Source organism: Sorex araneus, chromosome 2 (genome assembly GCF_027595985.1).
Source record: "Sorex araneus isolate mSorAra2 chromosome 2, mSorAra2.pri, whole genome shotgun sequence".
In the NCBI taxonomy this organism is placed as follows: Eukaryota; Metazoa; Chordata; class Mammalia; order Eulipotyphla; family Soricidae; genus Sorex; species Sorex araneus.
In genome coordinates, this window is record NC_073303.1 from 249,383,210 (window position 1) to 249,410,385 (window position 27,176).

The following is a 27,176-nucleotide window of genomic DNA, read 5'->3' on the forward strand; positions in this document are numbered from 1 at the left end:
TTTTAGAAGCACAGCTAGAATCACAGGACCTGCCCGTCCAAGAAGGGGCGCCTCCCGCTCAGAGCGTGCGAGGTGGTGGTGGTGGTGGTGTAAATCCAGGGAAATTCTGCAGCTGCTGAGATCCTCTCAGCTCCTTCCGAGATTTATTTATTTGTTTTGTTTTGAGGCCACAGCCGGTGATACTCAGGGATTCCTCCAGGCTCTGTGCTCAGTGATCACTCCTGACGAGCTCGGGGTACCGTATGGGTTGCCGGGGATCAAACCCGCGCTGGCAGCGTGTAGGACAGACATCTCCCACACTGTGCTCTCACTCTGGCCCCAGAGCTGGGAGATTTGGGTGGATCTTCAGCCCCAATACCACAGAATCTAAGGATCCCCTATGATCTTGGAGCCGTCCCGTCTTGGCAGAAAAAAAACCCAAAAAACCAACCAGAGCACTCGAAAACCTTTGAACATTCCTAGAAACTTAGCCCCCTCCATCTGCCCCCGCCCCATGCAGTTACCCCACATCCACTTCTCAACTTTCGCGTCTGAAATTCTCAGTATCTTAACATTTAAGATGGTGACAAGAGGAGGGCGGGCTTGTGAAGGGTGGTTTTCTGTCTCTGTGCTGGGAGGAAGTTTCCTTTCTTGCCTGATCTTTGTCTGCATGCTCTGTCTGTCCCCCCTTACTCTCCCCTTGCTCCTCCCCTCCCTTGGAAAAGAGAGAAGTGCTCCTTACATTGGGGTGCCTGGCGGCTGGCTGGGCAGGGCCCCCTGCTTCTGCGGAGCGAGGGAGCGGCAGGCGGAGACTTCTCTTTCCCGCTCAGGACCAGAGCGAGCACCCCTGCCCGCAAGCCAGATCTTGCTCTCTGATAAAATGAATCTCAGGGAACATTATTGCTGTTTTACTAAAGCAGGCTTATCTCAGGCGGGTGCGTGGACCACAGGGTTTAATAAGCGCACAGAGCTTTGGGTCGAGGAAATGAAAGGAAGAGAGACAGAGAGAGACAAGCACAGCAGAAGGCTGTTTCGGAGATTGATGAAGGCCTGCGTGTGCGCGCGCATGTGTGTGTGTGTGTGTGTGTGTCTGTGTGTGTGCGCGTGCGTGAGTGTGTGCGTGTGTGTTTGGGGTAAGGGAAGAAGTGAAATGTGCATTTAAAAAAGTGTGTTGGGGGCTGGAGCGATAGCATAGCGGGTAGGGTGTTTGCCTTGCATGTGGCTGACCCAGGTTCGATCCCCAGCATCCCATATGGTCCCCTGAGCACCGCCAGGAGTAATTCCTGAGTGCAGAGCCAGGAGTAACCCCTGTGCATCGCCAGGTGTGACCCAAAAAGAAAAAAAAAAAAGATCTTAAAAAAGTGTGTTGGGGAGGATAGGATAATGATTAGGCGCTTGCCTTTCATGCCACTGCCCTACCTAGGTTTGATCCCCAGCCCCCCATAGGGCTCCCTGAACACTACCAGGAGTGATCCCTGAGCACAGAGCCAGGAGTCAGCCCTGAGCCCAGCTGGGTGTGCCTCTCTGCCCAGCCTCACAACGGAAGAGTGGGCAGGTAGGTGTGGGGAGAGAACTCCAAGGCCGGAGCCCAGGCTTTGCATGTAGGATCCCAAACAGCACCAGGAAGGATCCCTGTGCACCAACAGTACAGTGTGACTTCCGGACAGAAGCAGTAAACCAAAGTCATCAAAGGAGGCTGGGGTGGCGGCTCAGCTAGAGCGAGCACGTGCCTGGGAGCAGAACCAGGAGCCTCACACCTCCCAGAAAACAAACAAACCTTAACCCTCCAAGCCCGAGACTGGAGAGATGCCTGTCCAGTCACCGAGGCCAGGGACGGCCATTTACAGACGGGGAAACGCAGGCTCTGAAAGGGGAATGGACTGGCCCAGTGCCACACAGCCGCTGGGAGTGGTATGTGAGCCTCAGCTCTGGGGTCAGACTTTCTGTTTGTTTTTGGGGCCACAGCCAGTGGTGTTCAGGTTGAATTCCTGATTCTCAGCGGCTGGGCTCAGGGGTTCTGGGGATCGAACCTGAGTCAGCTGCATGCAGGGCAAGTGCCTTCCCGGCGGCGCTCCTGTCGCTCCAGCTCCTAAGCCCACCAGTAAAGACTCTGTCCCCCTGAAAATAGCTTGCAGCTCCCTGCTTCTGAAAAGACTATCAGCGTGACAAGATGGTTCCTCGCACCTTCTCCCACCCTACTTTCTCCCTGAATCCTTCAGCCTCTCCATTCTGCCTGTCATCTTTTTTTTTGGGGGGGGGGGTCACACCTGGCGATGCACCGGGGTTACTCCTGGCTCTGCATTCAGGAACCACCCCTGGCGGTGTTCAGAGGACCATGTGGGATGCTGGGAATCGAACCCGGGTTGGCCGCGTGCAAGGCAAACGCCCTACCCGCTGTGCTATCACTCCAGCCCCTCTGCCTGTCATCTTTGGGTTCCATGTGCTGGAGCAACAAGTACAAAGTGGCTACCCTCCGTAGGGTGTGGCTATCAGCCACAGGGGCGGGGTTGCCCTCCATATGGGTCGTGTTTACCCTCAGTGGGCGTGATTATCTGCTGTAGGGGCGTGGCTATTCGTCATAGGGGTGTGGTTACCCTCCATAGGGGCATGGCTACCCCATAGGGTGTGGTTATCCACTACGAATGGGTTGCCCTCCTCGGGGCCGTGGTTACCCACTGTGGGCGTGGTTATCTGTCATAGGGGCGTGGCTGTTCATCACAGGGGTGTGGTTACCCTCCAGAGGGGCGTGGCTACCCATAGAGTGTGGCTATCCACCACAGGGGTGGGGTTGCCCTCCTTGGGGGCGTGGCTACCTTCCATAAGGGCGTGGCTCTCCTTTACCTCAGTGATTGGCTGATCAATCTGGCGTCAGAGCCAGATGCTCTGCTGGGGCCAAGGAAGCTGTGTGAGATTTTGGAGTTTCCCTGTGTCCCACCATGCCCCGTGAGAGTAGCTCCTTCGCCGAAGAATAAGACCACCACCAGTCAGTGCCCCCGCCCTGCACTGGGTCGTTTCCCAGGGGAGATTGATGAGAAACACCCCAAACGGAGATGGGGAGAGGCTGGCAAACAGGCGACAGTGATACAACAGGCTCCGTGGGGTCCTCGCGAGGAGGCGGCGCCGAGGAGGTGACTCCAGTCCACACAGCTGGTCCACCAGATGGCATCGGGAGCCTGGAGCCAGGAAAAGTGGTGGGGTGGGGTGCTTTCGTTTTGGGGGAGGGGCGACTTCCCCCAAAGAAAGAAGCTCCTCTGGCCACAGCAGGGTGCGGATTCAGTCTCAGCAGCCCTCCCACCGCCCCACCTCTTCCACACCCTCATGATGTCGTGCAGAGACTCAGTTTCCTTCAGGGGTGAAATGGGAGAAGCGTGGCAAGGGCCCAGGATCATGACGGAGGCACAGATCAAACCATACCGGGCTTGGGGCTGGAGCGATAGCACAGCGGGGAGGGCGTTTGCCTTGCACGCGGCTGACCCGGGTTCGATTCCCAGCATCCCATATGGTCCTCTGTGCATCGCCAGGTGTGACCCGAAAAGAAAAAAAAAATACCGGGCTTGGGGGCCAGAGCCATAGCACAGCGGGGAAGGCGTTTGCCTTGCACCAGCCGACCCGGGTTCAATCCCCGGCATCCCATAGGGTCCCCCAAGCACCGCCAGGAGTGATTCCTAAGTGTGGAGCCAGGAGTAACCCTTGAGCATTACTGGGTGTGACCCAAAAATCAAGAAACAAACAAAACCATGCTGGGCTCTAGAGATCGACGCCTTGGGCTGGAGTTCCGGCTTTGCAGGCTGGATTTTTTCTTTTTTTTCCGCATTCAATTCCTCCCCTCATTCTCACCCACAACACTGTCAGGTGTGGCCCCCAAACAGAATCAAATAAGGCAGAAAAGCTTCCGAAGCAAGGACATGTTTCTTCTGAGCCCCAAGCCATGGGGGTTTTCTTCTTGAGTTTTGGGGACAGGGGGGCAGTGTGACCCTCCTACAAAAATCCTCCAGGCCTTCTTTGACAGAACAGTTCCCAGAGGTTGATCAGTTTGGTTCTTTTTTTTTTGGGGGGGGAGGGGAGTTGGGCTCGTATCCGACTTGATCAGGGCTTACTGCTGGCTCTGTCCTCAGGAATCACTCCTGGAGGGTTCTGGGGACCAGACGGGGTGTGAGGGATTGAACCCGGGTCAGTTGTGCGCAAGACGAGTGCCCTACCTGCAGTACTATCAAGTTGGAGTGAGAGAGATCAGAATAGAAAAGAGAAAATTGGGGGTGGGTGGGTAGGGTGCTGTTTCTTCTGCATCTTCACTGCTCCTTTGGGCTTCCCCTTACCTCTTCAGCACATAGGGGCTCGGGCAGGATTGTGTGTGTGTGTGTGCGTGTGCGTGCGCACGAAACACCAAAGTTGGGGGAGCAGGCGGGCGGGCTGGATTTCAGGTCTAAGAACAAGAGATGTTCACCACCCCCAAGTCTAAAAATGGCTGTCTTTGCTCCCCAACCTCCAGTGGTTTCTCTCTGGCAGAAAAGCAAATTACAATCAAACCACCTTATTTGGCAAACAAACAAGGGGTTAGAGAGGGTTGGGGAGGGAGGGGAGTCGGAGTTTGAGGCTGAACGGGCTAAAGAGGAAGGAATTTTCATTTACTGAGCTTCTCGCTGTGGTAGGTGATTCATAATCTTGATCTGATATAATCCCCACCAGCGCCTCCCCCGTTACCTTAAATGTCATCACCTCCACTTTAAATGCAGAGAAGGGGAATGTTCAGACTCAGAGCAGCACAGCTCCCCGTGGGGGCTCACCCGGCATCTCCCTGCCTTGGAGCCGGGTGGGTCTCTCCAGGAGAAGTGAGCCCAGCTTCAGGGCCCCCGGTCCTCAACTCTGGTAGCGCCTGCTAGAGGATCTGCTTCTCTTTACCGGGCTGGGGTTTCCCGATCCACAGTGAGAAAGGCTGGGGCTGGAGCGATGGTATAAGGGGTCGATTGCCTGCCTTGCCTGCAGTGGACCCAGAGGCAACCCCTGGCACCCCACAGGGTCCCCCGGACTCTACCAGGAGTAATTCCTGAGTGCAGAGCTAGGAGGAAGCCCTGAAGCACCGCCCGGATGTGGCCCCAGACAGAAACAAGAAAGAGAAGTACTTAACAGGCAGGGCCCCAGAAGCTAGGCTTTGAAGGCTTTGAAGGATGGAGCTGATTTCAGATCGTGGCACTGGCCCTGTTCCTCGCCTCCCAGTCCACTCAGATCTGCCGGAGAATCGTGGTGTCAGAAACACCAGTTCGAGGGGCCGGAGCGATAGCACAGCGGGTAGGGCGTTTGCCTTGCACGCGGCCGACCCGGGTTCGATCCCTGGCATCCCATATGGTCCCCCAAGCACCGCCAGGAATAATTCCTGAGTGCAAAGCCAGGAGTAAAAAAAAAAAAGAAACACCAGTTCGAGCCCATGGTGCCCCTGTAGCTTCTTTTGCCAACTTGCACCCAAGCCGCCCTCACGTGGGGTGGCATCCCGGAACCGCCTTCCTGTGAATTTCAAGGCGGGGAGGGTCACCTGACCTGCGCCCAGCCAATCACACACTGGTCCCCACGCAGAGACCAGTCGCGTGTCCTGATCCCTGGGGGTAGGGGGCGGGGTTTCAAGTTGAGTTTAGCTGTAAGGGCGCTACTTCTAAGGGGTTACATATGGGGGGGGGGTTCCCAGAATGGGACCTGCAGGGCTTTACTCTTACTGCACTCAGGGATCACTCCTGGTGGTGTTGGGGGACCCTACGGAATGCTGAGGATTGAACCCGGCTCTGAGGAACCCAGAGAAGGAGAGAGTCCGGTCCCCCAGCCTGATGGCACCGTGGGTACCTTGGATCCAATTTTCTTCCGCTCTCCCAGGATCCCGGCTGTTTGAGGAGCCAGTAATCCCGCCTTCCCTTTTGTTTCGGGCTAAAGTCACTTAACGGGTTTTTCTCTTTTGTTTGCACCCCTAAAGGATCCAAACCCAAACCAACATCTTTCTCAGAGTCTTTCCATTAAGAGACAAAGCCGTTCGGGGAGGGGGGGGACCCAACCCCGGGGCCCTCCCCACACCCCCCACTTCCAGTTCCACAGCAGACCCCTGTGCCCCACCCGGCCTTTGACCTGGTTGTTTGCCCCGTATCCACTCAATTCACTGCACCAGCTCCACCTTTGACCATCCCGGCTCAGCTAAAGCCTCACGAAATCCCTCCTGGGCTGCAGGGCGGAACCCGGATTTTCGCTGTGCTACCAAGTGCACCGGTTGCCGCCACCCGTCGAAGCAGCCGCGGGTCTTAATGTGGGATTTCTGGTCTGAGTCCCTCCCGGCTTCTGAGCTATTTTGGCGGTGGAGAAAGACTGGCAGACGAGGGCTTCATCCCTCTCCTCTGGGGACGAGCCCTGAACCTGCACTTATTTGGGGGAGGGGCAGGGGCCTTGGTTGTCTTTTTGATGCTGGGCTAAATCAGAGGAAAGACAACCCCCCCCCCCCAAATGTTGTCTCCTAGGGCCAGCTGCGCCCTTCCCCCACCCCCCAGCACACAGGGGTTGGTCATTTTGGAAGGTGATAATGCCCAGATGTGGGGGTGGGTGGGGGGTAGGTAATTCCTACCTTGTGGCCTCAGTCTATTGATGGGCCAGGTTGGGGGGGGATTGTTTTATCACCATCATTTGGGACTCTGCCAGCACCCTCTTTTCTTTTTTTTTTTCCTTCAATTTTTGGGCCATACCCGGCAGTGCTCAGGGGTTATTCCTGGCTCTGTATTCTAGGATCACGCCTGGTGGTGCTCAAGGGACCCTAGGGGATGCCAGGGATTGAACCCACGTGGGGACAGAAAAATAACTTCTTCTGCTTTGGGGCACAAGCACATACACACATGCACTATTTGGGCCTGTGGGTGGGGGGGGAGCAGAACGGTGCTCAGCTGCCTGACTTTGATCAGGGGTCCCCCTGGCCTTCATCTCCCCAGTCCTTCCTCTTCCGTTTCTCCCCCCCCCACGCCCCCACCTGCCCCTGGCCGCCCTTTGATCATCTCTGTGCCTCTCTGTTGAGCTTTATCTGTTTCCATTAAGAGGTAGAAGCCTCATCCAGCGTCTGTCACTCCCAAGCTTCAAACCCTTTTGGCTGACTCACTCTTGCCTGGGGCTTCCTGTCCAGACCTACAGAAGGCGCCTCCCCCCCTCCCCCCCCAATCCGCTCCCCCAATCTGACTTCTGCCGCCTTTGTGCAGACCTGCGCCCCCACAGCCCTCCCAGCTCCGCCACCACCCGCCCCAGGACACCTGCTCCTGTTCCTTCATCTGTCCCAACCTGCTCTGCTTCTCTGTCCTCCCGACTCCTCCCACTCCTAAGGGCCAGGAGCGCCTGGACCACTTTGTCATAGACCATGTCAACAAGCACCGGCCCGTCAGTCCAACTCCCTTTTATTTGGGGTGGGGGGGGTAATACATGTTTATTTCTCTGTGGCATCCCTGGCTGCCCCCATTCTGGGGTTTTATGGCCTGGGAAGGGCCAGCTGCCCCGCCCCATCTCCGAGTGGGTGGGCACTACGTCCCAGCCAGCCAATTGAGGGCAGGAGCGGTATTTTTCCCCCGGCCCCCCTGATTGGCTCGCGCCAGGCAAGCAATGCAGGCTAAGCCAATAAGAATTAGTCCTGAGATCTTTCGCTTCCCCCGGGCCCCCCCCCCCCAAGAGGCTCGCTACTTTTGAGGGGGTTGAGGGTTTGCAGCACTGGCCGAAGAACCATCAGCCTGCAACTTGGCATCACCCAGGGAGAGCCAACCCAGAGCCAGGCTGAGCCAAGCCGAAGACAAATTCTCGATGACAGTATTGGCGAGCCCAGATCCCGATGTGCCTTCCAGCCCTCATCTGCTCATGTACTTTTCCATTATGCGACCAGTAATTGCCACCTCTCTGCTTAATGCTGCTTTGGATGAGGAGGTTGGTTTTTTTTTTTTTTTTTGCCTCCGTTGCGGGGAGGGAGCCCCGTGCTCCTCGTCATCTGGGGACTGTGTGTCCTCTGCTTCAGAAAACTTGTCCACCCACGGGACCCTGCCCCAGGAAGGATCTCTGTTTACTATTCTCACATTTCAAGGCAAACTGCTAATCCTGGTCCCGGATCTGAGGGAGCGTGTGTCCATTGCCTTGTTGGTTTCACATTTGAGCCAAGGCTCTTGGGCACTGGGTCCAGGCAACAAGCCTTTGCCAGTGCTGCCGCTGTCGTCTCCGGATCTCAGTTCCTAGACCCACATCCCCTCAAAAGTGCACATATTTTTGGCCCACGGCGCTGCAATTTCACCCTTGAGTGCCATCAGCGTCCCTGGGCGGGTGCCATCCTGTTCCTGGTGATTTGTCTGCATCTCGTTTGTCAGCCAGAGTTGGAACCTTCGCCTGCCAGCGCGAGTGCCTTTGGTGCCCCCCGGCTTACAAGAGACAATTTGGAAGCGGCAATTTCCCCCGCTTCTGGGTCTCCCTCCATCAAAGGCTAAGGCTGCCTTCACTCTCACCCCTGCTTGTTTTCATTGGAGTTCTTTGCTGGTGCCCTAATAGTCAGACCTCCAGCCGCCTTCTTCCCAGGTGATGGACCAGCCACTTTTCTACGTGTCGGCCATACAGAGATCTCTATAGACTCTTTTTTTTTTTTTTGCTTTTTGGGTCACACCCAGCGATGCTCAGGGGTTACTCCTGGCTTTGCACTCAGGAATTACTCCTGGCAGTGCTTGGGGGACCATATGGGATGCCGGGGATCGAACCCGGGTCGGCCGCGTGCAAGGCAAACGCCCTACCCGCTGTGCTATCGCTCCGGCCCCTCTTTTTTTTTTTTGCGGGGGGAGTAGGTGGGTGGGAGTGGGGAGGAGGTCACACCTGGCAATGCTCAGGGCTTACTCCTGGCTCTGTGCTGGGGGGTTCGGGGGACCCTCTGGGATGCCGGGGATCAAGCCCGGGTCCATCACGTGTAAGATGAATGCCCTTCCCGCTGTTCTCTCCCTCCAGCCTGTATTCCCGTTTGATTTCGATGGATTGATTCCGCTTGGGGTCTCACAGATGGCGCTCGGGCAGTGCTCCTCCCCACGGTACTGTTGCTCAGTCCCTGTGCTGTTTCTCTTGATTGTTTTTAGGGCCACACCCCCAGCGGCACTCAGGAATCACCCCTGGTGGGCCTTGAGGGATTGATTGCTTTTGTTCTGGTGATTAGACCCCGGCACAGCCATGTGCAAGGCAAGCCCCCTCCCCCACTGCCTTATCTCACTGGCACCCACTTTTTTTTTTCTATTTCTTTTTTTGGGGGGAGGGGGCCTCCCAAGCAGTAGAGGGGGGTGGGTGCCCAGGACTACTCCCTGGTACTCGGCTGAACCATCTAGCTGAGTCAGTACTCTGGCCTAGCCATGGGGTTCTGGTGGGCCTTCCTGAGGCTGGGCCACCCCAACAGTGGTGTGGGGGGGCGTGTGGTGCTGGAGATAAAAACTTGGGGTCTTATGCATGCCAGGCTTACACCCCAGGCTCTGGAGCTGTCTCCTGACGCCAGGAAGTGTTTGTCTGGGGGGCCACACCCGCGGTGCTCAGGGAGCACTCTTGGCGGGGCTCAGGGGGCACTTTGAGGTGCTGGCCATCGAGCCCAGCAAGTGCCGTACCCCCTGTATGATCTCCCCGCCGCCCCTCTACCACCCCCCTCCCAAGCTGTGCTGCTTCCTCGCCTCTGTCTCCCAGAGAGGCTGGCGCCCTCGTCCCCGCTGTGCTGATACAGAAACTGGGGACCCCGCGGCCCCCACTCCCCGCTCACCTCGGCCGCTCCCCCTCTCAGGCACAGCCCACACGTCCTCCTGTAAATAAATGTTCCCAACACCTCCCCTCCCTCTCCTTGGAAACCTGCTCGCTTCGCTGAGCCCTGCCTGCGGGGCTCTGAGATTCCCCAGCTCGGCTCCCAGTGGAGCGGAGCATGCTGGGAGCTCCCTGCGCCCGCCTGCCCGCCCCGGCTGGGCTGCCCTGGGCAGGTAGCTAACCCTCTCTGAACTGTGTCCTCTACGCTCTGGAACCACAGGGCTCAGGGACTCATGTCCACGGGGCGCCAAGACAGGGAGGCTTGGGGCTCACACAGAGAGAGGGAGAGAGAGGGGGTGGGACACAGAGAGAGAGGGGACAGAGAGGGAGAGGGAGAGAGGGGCAGAGAGAGGGAGAGAGGGAGAGGGAGAGAGGGAGGGAGAGAGAGAGGGAGAGAGGGGGGAGAGAGGGAGAGAGGGAGGGAGAAAGAGAAGAGAGAAGAGAGAGAGGGACAGAGAGAGGGGGAGAGAGAGAGGGACAGAGAGAGGGGGACAGAGGGATAGAGAGAGGGAGAGAGAGAGGGAGAGAGAGAGGGACAGAGAGAGAGGGGGGAGAGAGAGAGAGATCTCCTGCTTTTAGTGGTGGGACGATGGTACAGTGGGGAGGGACGTCTCCTTGCCCGTGGCAGACCCGCCTTTGATCCCTGGCACCCTATAGGGACCCCCAAGTACCACCAGGAAGGATCTCTCAGTGCAGAGCCAGGAGTAAGTCTTGAGCACCCTGGATCCCACACCGCCCTTTAAAAAAAAAACAAACTGACAAAAAGTTCTCCTCTCTTTTCCTTCTATCTTTCATCTTAGTGGTCCTGTTCCCTGCCCGCCTGTTTTGGGGGTTCGATATTTGGGTATTTGCGGGGTTGAGCAGACTCTCTGACGTCTCTCTTTAGGAGGGGAAGGTTTCGCAAGCCCAGGGCTGCACACACAAGGCATTTGCTCTAGTCCTGTCAGCTTTTTGCTTTCTTTCTTTCTATTTTTTTTTTTTGGTTGGAATGGGGGGGCGGGCACACCAGGTCCTGCTCAGGTGTTACTCCTGGCTCTGCCCGAGGGTCCGGCATCACTCTCGGAGCTCAGGAGAATCACTCCTGACCACACAGCCCTTTCCGTTCCTGTTGTATCACCCCAGATCCTTTCAGCTTTCTCCCTGGTCCTGAGATTCCCTCTTTCTCATTTGTTTATTATCTTTGGGGGAAGGTCGGGTCATGCTCAGCGGTGCTCAGGGCTTCCTCCTTGCTCTGCACTCAGAGATCACTCCTGGTGGGGCTTGGGGGATCCTAAGCAGTCCAGGGATCAAACGCTAGATCTCTTGAGCACTGTTTGGGAGACTCCCATTCATTATTCCACACCCCACCCAAAAAAGGAGGGGGCGGTAATTATGTCTGAACTAGATGTGGCGTGGGCAGAAATATACGTGGTTGCGGAGAAAGGGACCTTCCTGGAAAGGGCATTTTCCAAAATTCTGAGAAGGGCTAGAGCAATTGTAGGGCGCTTGCCTTGCACGCGGCCAGCCCGAGTTCCATCCCTGGCACCCCCAGTCCCCAGGAGTAATTCCTGAGTGCAGAGTCAGGACTCAGCCCTGAGCATCACTGGGTGTGGTCCCTGAACAAAAACCAACCAGAAAAAATTCAGCGTGTGTGTGTGTGTGGGGGGGGGGGGTGTTGGAGTTTTGGGGTTCACAGGTCTGAAGAGGAATTATAGGAATAATTAAAAAAGCAGTGAGCTGAAGCTGGAGCGATAGCACAGCAGGTAGGGCATTTGCCTTGCACGCGACCGACCCGGGTTCGATTCCCAGCATCCCACATGGTCCCCTGAGCACCGCCAGGAGTAATTCCTGAGTGCAGAGCCAGGAGTAACCCCTGAGCATTGCCGGGTATGACCCAAAAAGAAAAAAAAAAAAAGCAGTCAGCTGCTTCTGGCCAAACCAGATTCTGTCCTCCCAAGCCAGGGCCACAGGGCTGGGGCCTAGCAAACACTCAGGAGTGGGGTTCATGGGGCTGGAGAGACAGCACAGCGGGGAGGGCGCTTGCCTTGCCTGGGCCTGTCCTGGGTTTGATCCCTGCGGAGAGGAAGCCCTGAGCACCTCTGGGTGTGCCCCCCCACACACACACAAAAAAAAACCCATCTGGGATGGGAAGACAGTCAGGCACGTCGCTGGGGCCAGCCAGACCCCAGCGCACTCTGGGCTCGAGGTGATGTGGGGCTCCCACACACAGGAAGAGGAGAGACTCCGAGGGTTCGTGGAGGGCTGCGGGCTCAGGGCCCCGCCACGGAGGGGCACTCAGTGTTGTAAGTTCCGGCAGCCGCGCAGCTGCTTCTAGCCCGGGTGCCTGCAGCTCAGCCCCCTGGCGGTGGGGGCCGGGGTGGGGGGTGGGGGTGGGGAGGAACTGGAGCAGAAATAGCCCGTCCCAGGGGCTGCCCAGGAGAAGGGCTTATTTTGACTCCGGATGCTGCCAAGGCTGTGGCAGCCCGTGTCAAAATACATCTGCGTCTTCCTGCGCGGCCCACGGATCTTCGTTCCCTCGCCAGACCCAGAGCGGGGCTGCCAGATGCACACATCTGGAAGGAGGCGCCCCCCCCCTCCCCCCCCAGAGCCCAGGGGAGCCAGCCTGATTCCAGAGAGAACTTCCTCTCCCCGGGACTCGGATGCCAGGGGCCAGATGAGGGCTTTTGCTTTTCTTTGTTTTTTTTTTTTTTTTTTGGAGGGGGGTCATACCTGGTACTGCTCAGCATTTACTCCTTGTGTGCGCTCAGGGATCACTCCTAGTGGTGCTCCGGAGACCCTGTGGGATACCGGGGTTTGAACCTGGTTTGCTTGGCTGTGTGCAAGGCCAGTGCTCTAGAGGCTGTATTCTTGGTTTTTTTTTTTTTTTTTTTTTGCTTTTTGGGTCACACCCAGCGATGCTCAGGGCTGACTCCTGGCTCTGCACTCAGGAATTACTCCTGACAGTGCTCAGAGGACCCTATGGGACGCGGGGGATTGAACCTGGGTTGGCCACATGCAAGGCAAACGCCCTCCCCGCTGTACTGCCATCCAGCCTCTGACAGCATGGCTTCAGGATGGCGAGAAAACGGGCTCGTGTCTGCAGTGGGGCCCGGCCACCTACCCGCCCAGGACACCTCAAATCAGGGGGTCTTCTCAGCACCCTTGCCAGTCTGGCCCCGGAGACACTTCTGCCCTCTCCTGGGTAACTTCAAAGCTCTCGTCAGGGGCCAGGGTGAGCGTACAGGGGGAGGGCACTTGCCTTGTACACAGTCAACTGGGGTTCGATCGCCAGCATCCCATAGGGTCCCCCACCCCGAGCCCCGCCAGGAGTGATCCCCGAGCGCAGAGGCAGGAATGAACCTTCAGCATTGCCAGGTATGGCCCAAATAAGGGGGAAATCCAAGCTCTGGTCAGCTGAGGTGTCCACCTTGGCCGGGCATCCTCGGGTCTCCCCAGCCCCCGCTCTGGGCTTTGGCTGCGTATTCATTCCAGCCCCCTTCCCCTGGGGCAGGGACGTGGAACCCACTTGGAGCTTCTCTGGCCGCTCAGATCTGAGACGCTCGAAGTCGCGGGCACCTGGCGGCCTCCCCCGCTGGCCACAGACCCGGGTAGGCGCCAACCAGCTTCTCCTGCAGGGACTTAGTTCCCCTTCAGGTGCTTGGAGCAGGTGTGCGGGGCGTCTGCAGAGGGAGGCCGGCCCAGGGAGAAGCGCCCGCCCGCCCGCCCGCGAGGCACATCACGGCTCCTCCCCGCCCCGTCTGGCCCGAGCGCCCCTTTTTGTCCCTGAGCCGCTGGAAACTTCCAGCCCCAGCGAGCTGCCGCCGCCGCCCCGCCCCCCACCTGCTCTGCTGTCGCTGCCTGCCTGCCGCCCACTCACCCTGCAGATGCGGCTCCTCTGCTTCCCGGACCTCCAGGCGGCCTTTCCGGCAAGACCTGTCCCTCCACCCCCCACCAGAAGAGGGCGCCCACAATAAAGACCCTCGTCCTGCACCACCCCCCACCACCATCCTGCCCGCCCCTTCCTGGTCCCACAACTAGCTGACAGTTGGGTTTTTTTTTTTCTTTTTGGGTCACACCCGGCGATGCACAGGGGTTACTCCTGGTTCTACACTCAGGAATTACTCTTGGCGGTGCTCGGGGGACCCTATGGGATGCTGGGAATTGAACCTGGGTTGGCCGCATGTAAGGCAAACGCCCTACCCGGTGTGCTATGGCTCCAGCTCCCTGACATTTGATTTTGTTGCGTGTGACATAGCCATGTCATATCTTTGGGGAGTCTAAAAGGGAAATATATATTTTATGTATATAAAATATGTAAATTATAAAATATATAAATATATATAACCCATGTTCGATTCCTCCATCCCTCTCAGAGAGCCCGGCAAGCTACTGAGAGTATCTCGCCTGCACGGCAGAGCCTGGCAAGCTACCTGTGGTGTATTCAATATGCCAAAAACAGTAACAACAAGTCTCACAATGAGAGATGTTACTGGTGCCCGCTCGAGCAAATCGATGAGCAACGGGATGACAGTGACAGTGACAGTGATAAATATATATATTCTTTATATATATATGAAGAATATATATACTCTTTACTGGAGCTGGAGGAAAGAGTTCCTGGGGCAGGGGCTGTCCCTGAGTTTGACCCCCTGGCACCATGTGACCCACTGAGCACTGGAACCGGGAGAACATCAAGCAGCATGTGTGTTAAGGGAGGACCCCCAGCCCCGAAGGATCCAAGCACTGAACCGCCTGTCCCAGTTGGTCCTCAGGGCAGGACCTGCTGGGTGAGTGGCAAGTGAGCACGTGGTTGTAGCAGGCTGTCTGGGCTTAAGGGACCAGCCCTGGTCCTGTCAGGCGCTTGGATGGGCCCGGTTTACTGGGGAGGAAACTGAGGCTCCAGGGGCCGGCTGGGCACAGCGCTGAGTTTCAGCACCAGGAATCAGTGGACAGGGCTCAGCCCGAGGGAAGTTCAGCACCACCAAAGCTGTGGACAGCTCCCGGCGGCCCACGCCTTTTCCAGACTCCAGGACCCTCTACATGCGCGTGCTAGAAGCTTCCTCCCGGGGCTTGAGTGATAGCACAGCGGGTAGGGTGTTTGCCTTGCACACAGCCAATCTGGGTTTGGTCCCGAGCATCCCATATGGTCCCCAGAGCACCGCCAGGAGTGTTCCTGAGTGCAGAGCCAGGAGTAACCCCTGTGCATCGCCGGGTGTGACCCAAAAAAGAGCAAAAAAGAAAAAGATGTCTCCTCCCTCTCCTCTCTCCACCTTTCTACCTGCTCCCAGCGGATTCTGGGGGCCATCTCAGGTACCCCACCTGTGGCTGCAGGACCATCCCCCGCCTCCGCGTAGCTCCTTGCACCCTCGACCTCTCTGGGGCCTCTCACGAGCACGGAAGACAATTTTCTTGCTGACCGCCCAGAAGGCAGGAGCCTTGCCGGGTGTCGCTAAAATACAGGGACTTGGGGGAGCCCCTCGGCAGGGGTGGCGGCACCCCCCTCCTCCACAGTGTTTGCCTGTGATCTCTTCCCCCTGCTGATGAGGAGGTCCTGAGGGTCCCAGATGAATGCTATGGTGACAGAAGAATGGGGCCAGGGGCCAGAGCGATAGGACAGTGGGGAGGGCGCTGGCCTGGCATGCAGTTGACTTGGGTTCGATCCCCGCTACCCCACAGGGTCTGTCTCCTGAGCACCACCAGGAGTGATTCCTGAGCGCAGAGTCAGGAGTCAGCCCTGAGCATCGCTGTTTGCACCCCTTTCCTTCCCCAAAAAAAAGAATTGGGTCAAGTCTGTAGTTGCTTGTGCTTATCCCTGGGGCAACGAGAGGCTGTCTGCCCCGTCTCTCTCTGACTGTTCGATTGTCTGTCTGTCTGTCTGTCTCTCTCTGCCCTAGGATGACAGGGGTGGGGACAGAGGCTTGAATGGGGTTCCACAGTCTGCTCCATGTCCCAAGCCGGGGGGTTGTTCTGTGACCCCTTGCAAAGGGACACTTGGACCCTCGGTATCCTGCAGACCCAGGTCCACGGCCCAGCTTCCTGGCCTTCGCCATCACTCTGACCTGGATGGGGGAGGCCAAAGGCGAGTGCCGAGAAGGCGAGGGAGAGAGAGAGAAAGAGTCCCCGGGGCAAAGGCAAAGGCCTGTGTCCGGCACGCAGCTCGTCCGGGTTCCTTCCCTGACACCGCTGGGTGTGAGCCCCACCTAATAAAAGAATTCTTTGAAAATCTAGGGCCACGGGGCTGGAGTGAGAGCCCAGCAAGTAAGGCACCCGGGGTCGGTCCCCGGCACCCCATTGGGTCCCTTGAGCGCCGCCAGGAGTGATCCCTGAGCGCAGAGCCGGAAGTAAATGCCCTGAGCACTGCCAGGTGTGCCCTGCCCCTCTCCCCCTCCAAACAAAAATAAATTAAATAAAAGCCAGGGCTAATCGAGCCGGTTATAGGTACAAGGGGGGGAGGGCTACACATTTCCGCCCGGTCTGCTGTTGGGGACACATGCTGAGGGGCCCCCTGACCGTCGTCCCCACTGGAGGCCTGGCAGAAGGGGGGCCCCTCCCGCTCCTGTCTCCCGGGGGCTGGGAGCCTCCTTTGCAAGCGTTTTCGAGGCACGAATGTCGCTCACACTCCTCCACACGCTCAGCTCCTCCAGCCCAACCTGTGCCGCGTTCCCAGAGGCATCTTCCTAAAATACCTCACATCACATCTACCCCCCGCCCCCCCCCCCCCCCGCGCGGAATCTTCCCGGGGCCCTCGCAGCGCCTGGGTTGAGGCCGGCTCCTCACTGCACCCCCGAGTGTGCCTCCCTCTCACCCCACGACGGAGCCCACTCTCTCCATTTACGAGTTCCGGGGTCAGCTCCTTGATTCCCTCCCCCCTCCCTTTGTTATTTTTAGTCAAGGGATCAGCACTTCTCCGACGACGTACGGGCTTACTCCTGACTCTGCACTCAGGGCTCACTCCTGGCAGGGCTCGGTGTGGAGAGGGCTCGGGGTGAGGGCTTACGGGGTGCCAGGGATTGAACCTGGGTCGGCCGCATGCATGGCGAGCGCCCTACCTGCTGTGCTATCACTCCAGCTCAGGACCCCACCACCCCATCAATTCATCTCAGAACAGAAAGACACCCCCCACCCCCGCCCGCCTCTGTGGGTTATGGATGAGGAAGCTGAGACCCAAAGAGATCCACCTATGGGCCCAACTACCCTGGGCTGGAGGGGCGTGTGGGGAGGTGCGAGATTTGGGAGGCTCAGGCTGCAGAAACGAACCTGCCAGGTGCATCTGAAAATTGGTAGCAAACCAGCCGGGTTGCCTGGAAGGATTTGGGGGCCCCAGCCAGGCATTTCAGATGTAGAACTTGGAGCGGCCAGCAGGGGGCACCAGGGAGGCCCGGGCCCAGCTCAGCCGCGACCAGGACATGTGTTTTGTGCTTGGGGGCGTCGTCATGGGGAGGGGTTAAGTGGGGCAATGGAGCCGTGCCCAGGTCTTCCTAGGCACCGGAAAAGTGTCTGGAGAGAGCTTATGGGGGTTAAGGCTCAGGCTTGCACTTGGCTGCTGATGGTCCCATCCCTGGCACTGCCTCAGCCTCTTTTTTTTTTTTGGCTTTTTGGGTCACACCTGACGATGCACAGGGGTTACTCCTGGCTCTGCACTCAGGAATTACTCCTGGCGGTGCTCAGGGGACCATATGGGATGCTGGGATTTGAACCTGGGTCGGCCGCGTGCAAGGCAAACGCCCTACCTGATGTACTATCTGGCCAGCCCCGCCTCAGCCCCTCTGAGCCCTGCCGGGAGTGATCCCTGAGCACAGAGCCCTGAGCACTGCTGGGTGTGGTCTCCAGCCACACAAACAGGGGCCAGAGCCGGAGCAATAGTACAGCCGGGAGGGCACTTGCCTGGCGCTGGGGCTGTGCCGGGTTCTTCCCCAGCATCCCGTAGGGTACCCGGATTATCGCCGGCGGGACCTCTGCACATTGCCGGGTGTGGCCCTCCCCCCCAAAAAACAAAACAACTGATAAACCTGCCTGGAGCCGGCCAGACTTTTCCCCCCCGCAGAGTCAGCCTCCTGCCCCTGGTTTAATTCTGTCCTGACGGGTAACAAGCTGATAATAACCTTCTTCCTCCCTGTTTGGTGGGCCCTTCAGGGGACAGTGTGTGTGTGTGTGTGTGTGTGTGTGTGTGTGTGTGTGCGCGCGCGGGTGCTGTAGGTCCTTTGCTCGGTTGCGCTTCCTACAGGGGAATACCTTAATGACAACAAAATGAGGAGGTGGGGAGTGGTCTTGGCAGGGAGGGCGCATGCACAGACCCCAGTGGCACCTGCATGCAGGTGTGTGTGTGTGTGTGTGTGTGTGTGTGTGTGTGTCCTCACCTCTCCCCCTCCCCCCGTCCTGCACTATTCTATCATACTTTGCCAAAGAAACAGGAGAGAGGAGAGAAAAGAAGAAGGAGAGGGGGGGACAGAAAGAGAGAGAGAGAGAGAGAGAGAGAGAGAGAGAGAGAGAGAGAGAGAGAGAGAGAGAGAGAGAGAGTGCTCCATGCAAGCTCCGGGGAACTTGAACTGACAGACTGACAGCTCGGGCACCTCCCCTCCCTGCTGCTGTTTCGAAGCCCCGTCAGGATGTGAGAGAAGGTCAGGCGGAGAGGCAGGGATTAGGGATGCCACAGAGCGTGGCCGGGTTCCTCCCGGGCCGAGAGGGCAGGGAGCGGCCGGAGGCGGCTCGGCACTCGGGGCTGGGTCCAGCTGACCCTGCCTGGCGGAGCCAGACCGCCTGCCAGGCTCGGGCTGGCGGGTGCTGTCTGCCCGGCTGACCCTCCCTGTCGCCAGCTGGCTGACCCTTGCTAAGCCAGGTGACTCGGGGACCGGCCAGCTCATTTCTCTAGAGAGCCCGGCTCTAGCCTCGCCCAGCTCCCGGGCCACGGGCTGTTGGAAGCGTGACTCCGGGTTCCAGTCACAGAAAGTACCCATCGACCCGCCTCCCTCACGCTCCCCCTCCCCCATCTCTGCCGGCCCGCCTGGATCTTCCTGGCTTCCATTTCCTCCTCTGAGAAACGGGTGGAGCCCATGTCGGAGGTGGAGGGCCGACCTCGAAAGAGGGATCAAACTTATTTGCCAGTGAAGACAGTCACACCCAGACGGTCGGACAGACCCAGGAAAGTGGAAAGTGGGGCCTCCGGCCCCCACCCCGGCCAGCCCCCGTGGTTGCTGAAAGTCTGCAGATGGGGGTCTGAAATGCGGTGGCTCGCGGTGAAACAGGGAGAGAGGGGGACGCGCTGGGTGGAAGACAGGGCATAAGGATGCGCGCTTGTTATGGCAACCGAGAGGGTGGGGGTGGGGAATTAGAGGTGAAGCTCACGACCTTGGGAGTCCGGCTGGACCCCAAGATCTGTGAACCTGGAGCTGGTCACTGCCTCTGGACTCACTCAGTATTCCAGCGGTGGCGCGGGCCGACTGCTCCGTCATCCGTGCCCGGAAATGCAATGCTGCTGTTCCCTTCCTCTCCTGCAAACAACGTGTCTGACCTGGGCATCGCCTGGCTTGCAGATTCTCATCTCAGCTTCATCAAGGCAGATAGGGAAGTCGGCTGCTGGCAGGGAGGGGGGAGGGGAACAGGGTAGGGGGGTGGGGGGAGGGCGTGTGACCCATTTTCCCCATGCCCCGTTTTCCGCTGTCGATCTGCACTGGAGGCTGGAGATGACAACCCCCCTCTCCCCCCGTGTGCCAGGCACCGAGGAGGTTCATGGAGAGCCCAGTGCCGCAGCAGAAAGAAGGTTCGATGAAGGCTGGAGAGATAGGACAGCGGGCAGGGCGCTTGCTTGCCTTGCATGCAGCTGACCCTGGCTCCATCCCCTGCAACCCATAGGACCCCCCCAGAGCCCCTGCCAGGAGTGATCCCTGAGCACCGAGCCGGGAAAAGGCGCTGAGCATCACTGGGTGTGGCCCCCCAAATGCAAAAATATGAAAGGATGCTCCCTCTTTCTCGACCACATACCTGGGGGCTGGAGGTGCTTGCCTGACGTCACTGCCAGGCAGACCCCTTGCTCTCCTTGTTCTTATCTTTTTCCTCTGGCTTCGACTCTCTCAGACAAAGTAGGACTTTGTCAGTCACACACACCATGGCTGGTGGCCCCATGGGAGTTTGGGAGGGCAACTTGACTTGGAATGCACTGACTGACCTTCCCCCCCCCCTTGTGGACCAAAGGGGAAGCTTTTCAAGGAGGTGTTGGAGGGAGGCCTGCTGTGTTCTGTTTCCCCATGAATGGGATACATACACCTCCTAACGCTATTGGTTGGATAAGCCAGTGGTTGAGTCAGTGACACACATTTTAGGGCTTGCTTGGGCAGGCGCCACCTGTCGATGAGGTTGAGTATTGCAACTCAGCTCCACAGGGACACAGGAAAACTTGATATTGAATTTATTTATTTGGGGCTGGAGCGATAGCACAATGGGTAGGGCGTTTGCCTTGCACGCGGTCGACCCGGGTTCAATTCCCAGCATCCCATATGGTCCCCTGAGCACCGCCAGGGGTTATTCCTGAGTGCAGAGCCAGGAGTAAACCCTGTGCATTGCCAGGTGTGACCCAAAAAGCAAAAAAAAAAAAAAAAAATTTATTTATTTATTTTATTATTACTTTTTTTTTTTAGTGTGCACAATGTAGGCTAGGCACTGTTTAATGGTTTTCTTTTTGTAGTCTCATTTTCCCTGGTCAGATGCAAACTCCTATTTCCTGTCTCAGTCTCTTCCCCGACAAAGTGATAAGTGTCAGAATTGAAATAATGCTCAGCTCCTAACTCCAGAGCATTTCCTTTAAAAAAGCGATGTCTTGGGACTGGAGAGATTGTGCCGCAGGGAGGAAGGTTGCCTTGCACACAGCCAGCCCAGATTCGATCCCCAGCATCCCATAAGGTCCCCCATGCACAGCCAGGAGTAATTTCTGAGTGCAGAGCCAGAGCAATCCCTGAGCACCACTGGGTGTGGCCCCTCCCCCCAAAAGCAAACAGAACAAAAACAAAAGCAATTTATTCCTTCTATAAAATAGCAGAGTCTCCTCTTATAGATAATACTGGTTGACCCAGGTTCAAACCCTGGCATCCCATAGGGTCCCCTGAGCACCAGGAAATATAAGTCAATAATAAAAACAGGATAGTGGGAATCCAGGTTTGCTCTCCCTTGAACACGCATCTCGCTGGCTTGCCTCTCTGTTGCTTTGCTCACCTACCTCCCCTCTGGAGAAGCTCATGTTCTCGGGAGCACACGTGCCCTCTCTTTCTTGCCACTCGAATCTCTCTAAGCAAATTTGGATAAAGATTCTCTTATTGGTTGGACTGAAGCGATACCACAGTGGATAGGGCATTTGCCTTGTATGCGGCCGACCCGGGTTCGATTCCCAGCATCCCATAGGGTCCCCTGAGCACTGCCAGGAGGAATTCCTGAGTGCAGAGCCAGGAGTAACCCCTGAATATCGCCGGGTTTGATTCTCCCAATTAAAAAAAATGATTCTCTTATTTGGCCCCAGGGATAGTACAGTGGGTAGGGCTTTAGCAAGCACCCTACCTGCTGGGATGGGCCCATGACAGATGTGTGACCAGACACATGTGTGGCCTCCCTCACTTTGACAAGGGGTCGGAAGTATATCTTGCTGCTTTGTGTAATTTTTTTGGCTTTGGAGTCACAACCAGTGTGGTGCTCAGGTGTTACTCCTAACTCTGTGCCCGGAAATTACTCCTGGTGGTACTCAGGGGACCATATGGGATGCCGGGGATTGAGCCCGGGTCGGCTGCATGCAAGGCAATTGCCGTCCCTGCTGTGTATCATTCTGGCTCCCTCTTTCTTCCCCTCTTCCTCCCTCCATCCCTCTCTCTCTCCCACCCTTCTTAACCCCCCTCTCCCTCTCTCTCTCTCCCTCTCTCTCTCCCTTTCTTTCTTTCTTTCTTTCTTTCTTTCTTTCTTTCTTTCTTTCTTTCTTTCTTTCTTTCTTTCTTTCTTCTTCCTTCCTCCCTCTCTTCCTTCCTTCCTTCCTTCCTTCCTTCCTTTCTTTCTTCTTCCTTCCTTCCTTCCTTCCTTCCTCCCTCCCTCTCTTCCTTCCTTCCTTCCTTCCTTCCTTCCTTCCTTCCTGCCTTCCTTCCTTCCTTCCTTCCTTCCTTCCCTCCTTCCTTCCTTCCTTCCCTCCTTCCTTCCTTCCTTCCTCCCTCCTCTCTCTCTTTCTTTCTTTCTTTCTTTCTTTCTTTCTTTCTTTCTTTCTTTCTTTCTTTCTTTCTTTCTTTCTTTCTTTCTTTCTTTCTTTCTTTCTTTCTTTCTTTCTTTCTTTCTTTCTTTCTTTCTTTCTTTCTTTCTTTCTTTCTTTCTTTCTTTCTCTCTTTCTCTCTTCTCTTTCTTCCTTCCATTCTTTATTCCTTCCTTTCTTCTTGCTCAAACTTTCAGGGACTTACTCTTATTATATTTCTGGCTTTTGTACCACACTGGCCTGTGCCCAGGGGTTGCTCCTGGCGGGGCCTGGGGGGACTTTATGCCATGTAGGTGATTGAACTGGGGTCGGCCGTGTGCAGATCAACCGCCTTTGCCACTCTCCGAGCTCTGCAGCCCTCGCTCTGCCTATTTCCATCCTGTTAGCTGCCTTCCTACCTGGACTGAGTCTCGAGAGAGAGAGAACCCCATCTCTACGGTTCTGGGGGGCCCCCTTGAACCTTCTCCCCTGAAGCAGGCACCCGGCACGCCCTCATTGTTGATGTCGGACTAACCAGACCCTGTAACCCTGTGATTCCCCTCGCCCAGAGACGGCCCCCGAGGCTGGGGGACCCAGGGGCCGCCCGTGACGTGGCACTTGGCGGAGAGAGCCAGGGACCAGCCTGCAGCCTGCTCGGGCCTGCGCAGCCGGCACAGCCACCAGCCCTGGAGGAGTTTCGTCTGCCCGCCCCTTCCCGCTGAGCTGGGGGAGACAGGCCAGGCTCGGGTCCAGTCCTTCCCCGCATCCACCCTTCCCGGCTGCCCCGGCTGGGTCCCGTCCATCTGCCGGGGGCGGGGGCGGGGGGACGTGAAGAGCACGGCCGCCTCTGGGGCCTGGAGCCGCGTCCTCAGCAATTACCGCGCCGAAGGCTTTGCCAGACAAATGTTCCGGATTATTAGTATTTAAACGCAGTCGCCGCCCCTCCCCGGCCTCCCCTCCAAAGACCCAGAGCAGATGGCCGGGGCCCCAGGTGGAGAGCGGGGGCCGGCGGCCGGCCGGGCGGGCACCCGGAGCGTCACGCTCTCAGCCTTCTGTGCCCCGCGCGAGCCTTCAGTGCGGTGATGAGGTCCCGTGCCCACTTGCGAGTTGGCCACGGAAGGGCGGCTGGGGGCACCAGCCCTGCCCACCGTGCTGTGACCTGGGCCAAGCCACGACTCCACCCACAGCCTCTGTTGGCTTTTGTTGGCTTGTGTGTGGGCCGCACCTGGCGGTGCTCAGGGCTTCCTCCCGGCTCTGTGCTCAGGGATCACGCCTGGCGGTGCTCGGGGGACCCTGTGGGATGCCGGGGATCGAATCCGGGTTGGCCACGAGCAAGGCAAGCGCCCTCCCCGCTGTGCTAGCGCTCCAGCCCCATCTCCTCGGCTTTGTATCACCTGCCTGAGAGGGTGGCAGTGGGCCCCCCAAGAGGGAGCACGGGGGCAGGAGTGTGATGCTACAGACCCCTTTCGCCCCTTCTCCGTGGCTCCCGACCTCCCGCACGCTCAGGTCTCCGGGAGTTGTTTTATTATTTTTGCTCTAATTATTATTATTATTATTATTATTATTATTATTGGCGAGGGATGGTGGGGCCACATCCAGCGCTGCTCAGCAGGAATTACTCCTGGTAGTGCTCGGGGGACCCGGTGGGATGCCAGGAATCGAACCAGGGTCGGCCGCGTGCAAGGCAAACAGACTGTCACTCTGGTCCCTCTTCATTTTGTTTCCTTTGTTTATTTGTTTGGGGTCTTGGGTGGTGCTTAGGGCTGACTCCTGGCTTTGTGCTCAGTGATCACTCCTGGCGGGGCTCGGGGTGGACCCTCGGGGTGCCGGGAATCAAACCCAGTGGGCCACGTGCAAGGCAGACTCTGGCCCCAGCAAATGAGACTTCTCAATTTACGACATGAGTTTTTTGTTTTGCACACCCAGCAGTGTTCAGGACGGACTCCTAGCTCTGTGCTCAGGGATCACTCCTGGCAGGCCTGGGGGGGGGGGACCCTATGGGATGCCGGGGATCGAACCCGAGTCTGCTTTGTACAAGCCAGTGCTCTACCATCTTTGTTTTCTCTCTCTCTCTCTCTCTCTCTCTCTCTCTCTCTCTCTCTCTCTCTCTCTCTGATTCTTTGATTCTTTGTTTTTGGAGGGTGGGAGCTCCCGGGCAGACATGCTCTGGGCCTGGGGGTCTCTCCCCCTGATGCTTAGTTAACTGGTTGCATGCGTCAATGCTGGGTTTGAGCACTGCAGCGTTTGCTGGGGCCCAGGAGATGGGGGAGGCCCACCAGGGCCGTACGGGGCTGGGGATTGAACTTGGGACCCCACACGTGCCAGGTACACCTGCCCAGCCTGTGTACTCTCTTTCTGGCCCCTACTTGGAGACTTTTTTGGGGGGAGGGGCATACCCAACAGTGCTCAGGGATCACTCCTGGTGGACTCAGGGAACCGTAGGGGATGCTGGGAATGGAACCTGGGTCGGCCGCGTGCAAGGTAAGTGCCCTTCCTCACTCTGGTCTCGACTTGGAATTTTTGAAAACTAAACTCAGCCTGAGTAAATAATTTAATTCTTTCTGGTTCTTTGGGGTCATCTATACCCTGGCGATGCTCAGAACTTCCTCCTGGCTCTGCACCCAAGAATCACTCCTACTGATGCCCAGGGGACCCTTCGGGATGCTGGGATCGAACCCGGGTCAGCTGCATGCAAGGCAAACACCCTACCCACTGTGCTATCACTTCGGCCTTTTTATTTTGGGGTGGAGGAGCAGCTTGGGCCACACCCAGCGATGCTCAGGGGTTACTGCTGGCTCTGCACTCAGGAAGTATTCCCAAGCGATGCTTGGGGGAACCCTTTGGAATGCCGGGGATCGAACCCAGGTTGGCTGTGTGCAAGGCAAGCACCCTGCCCTGTTTTTTTTTTTTTTTTTTTGCTTTTGGGTTATACGTGGTGATACTCAGGGATCACTCCTGGCTCCTCTGCACTCAGGAATTACTCCTGGCGGTGCTCAGGGGACCCTATGGAATGCCAGGGATCAAACCTGGGTTGGCCTCAGACAAGGCAAATGCCCTCCCTGCTGTATCATCACTCTGGCCCCCTCCCCTGATTCTTATCAGTCTGTACCATTGCTCTGGCCCCTGATTCTTCAAATCCATCTTTCATTTCGGTTGCAGGCCCAGCTCCGGGCTCAGCTACGTGAAAGGGCTCAGCTGCTGTTGGCGACCTGTTTGCTGTGCTCTGGTGAATGTCTTTCTGTCTCCGTGCTCACGGGAGGCATTGCTGTGTGCTGGTCAACCTGCCAGGCTTTCGGCTGGCTGAGAAAACCCGTGCTGGCCTCAGCAGTGAGCCCTGGTTTGGGGGTAAGGTTGTGTTTCGGGTCTGTATCAGGGCTGCTGTCTGCTGGATAAAACCCCCTACTAAGGTTGTTGCAGAGTTTTGATGCTATAATTACTTAGAAAGAAAGTGAGAAAGAGAGAAAGAGAAAGGAGGAAGGGAAGGAAAGGAGGGAGGGAGGAGAAGGGAGGAAGGAAGGAAGGAGGGAGGGAATGGTGGGCGTGTGGTTTGTTTTGCTCCTTTCCTGTGTTAAGAGCTGATTCAATTACGTCCCAACACTTAGTGACTTCTTCCTTGGGGCCGTTCCAGCTCGAGGAACTAACTGGAACATCAACTTCCACATATGTGTCATGGTTTTGTGCTTGTCACTCTCTTGTCTTACTTAAAGAAAACCCAACTGATAAGCCAGTGATGGTTGAATGTTTATAAATGAGAGGTGCGTAAGCTCACTGACCTGTCTTTCTTTTTCTCTTTGGCGGGTGGGCCGGGGCGAGGAATCACACCTGATGATGTTTAGGGGTTATCCTGGCGGTGCTTGGGGGACCCTCTGGGATGCCAGGGGCCAACCCCGGGTTGGCCTTGTGCAAGGCAAGCATCCTCCCCACTGTGCTATCTGTCTGGCCCCCAGTGACCCTTCTTTCTGGCAAAAATTTTTTGGACTAGTAGTAAAAAAAAAAAAAATCTTTATCCAAAAACCAAGATTCGCCATCTGGGAGCAGTTAACAATGAAATTAATCTGTCTTCTAAACCTGGTGATGAAGATACTTGAATATTTTGTGGGTGGTTGATAACTTTAAGACAAAGCTGTTTTTCAAAGGTTTTTTTCCCAAGATGCTACTAGAACAGTCTCTCTCTCTCTCTCTCTCTTGGGGGGGGGGGGTCACACCCGGCGATGCACAGGGGTTACTCCCGGCTCTGCACTCAGGAATTATCCCTGGCAGCGCTCAGAGGACCATATGGGATGCTGGGAATCGAACCATGTACAAGGCAAATGCCCTACCCGCTGTGCTATCGCTCCAGCCCCTAGAACAGTCTCTAAGGATCATGTCAGCAGTAAATTTCAAAAAAAACCTATGAAGTAAATGGGTATAAATGAGCAAAGATGGGTGGGAGGCACAATTTCCTAGAAAAGCTTTACAACTAGTCCAAAAAAATTATTATTTTTTGTTTTTTTGGGTCACACCTCATGATGCTTAGGGGTTACGCCTGGCTCTGCACTCAGGAATTATTCCTGGTGGTGCTCAGGACCATATGGGATGCTGGGGATTGAACCTGGGTCAGTCGTGTGCAAGGCCAGTGCCCTCTCTGCTGTGCTATCGCTCTGGCACCCCCCCCAAATATTTTTAAAAGAAAATCCAGCAAATTTTTTGCAATTTGTCAAAAAGAAACTCATACAATTCAATCATGAGTAACATTGTTAATTATGGTTTTGATAAAAAGTGAAATGAAAGAAATAATACAGGGGCCAGAGCGATAGTACAGTGGGTGAGGTGTTTACCTTGCAAGCAGGCAACCTGGATTCAATCTCTGGCACCCCATCGGGTCCCTGGAGCCCTGCCAGGGGTGATCCCTGAGCACAGAGCCAGGAGTCAGCCCGGAGCACTGCCAGATGTGGCCCAGTAATTAAAAAAAATAATAAAACAAAAAAGCCAGTGGATCAAGGGCCTATCAGGAGCCAGAGAATTGATGCAATGAGACACTCCCCCCTCAGATAAGTGGGTGCCTCCTCCCTCAGACCTAGTCTAGCCTCCACCTGTCAGATGGAGGAGGCATCCTGTGACTGATCATCCTCCTATCTCTAGGAACAGAAGGTACCTCACACTTGCTTTACTTGTTCCTCCTCCTTGCCTTCTCCCACCCCCGGAGCTTCTGGAGGTGCCTGGGACACAGGTATGAATGCTGAGGTGTTTA

At 56.7% G+C, this 27,176-nt stretch overlaps 1 protein-coding gene across 2 annotated transcripts in view; it reads right to left on the reverse strand.

The window, feature by feature from the left end:
- Nucleotides 1-27,176, reverse strand: part of CPLX2 (complexin 2) — an 81,792-nt gene that overhangs the window by 22,651 nt on the left and 31,965 nt on the right. Inside the window, exon 3 of one of the 2 annotated variants that reach the window (XM_055125701.1) lies at nucleotides 12,487-12,553. The exons of the other annotated variant lie outside the window; for it this stretch is intronic. The gene's annotated coding sequence lies outside the window, so the exon portion shown is untranslated. The remainder of the gene's footprint in view (nucleotides 1-12,486; nucleotides 12,554-27,176) is intronic. 2 annotated transcript variants of the gene reach the window in all.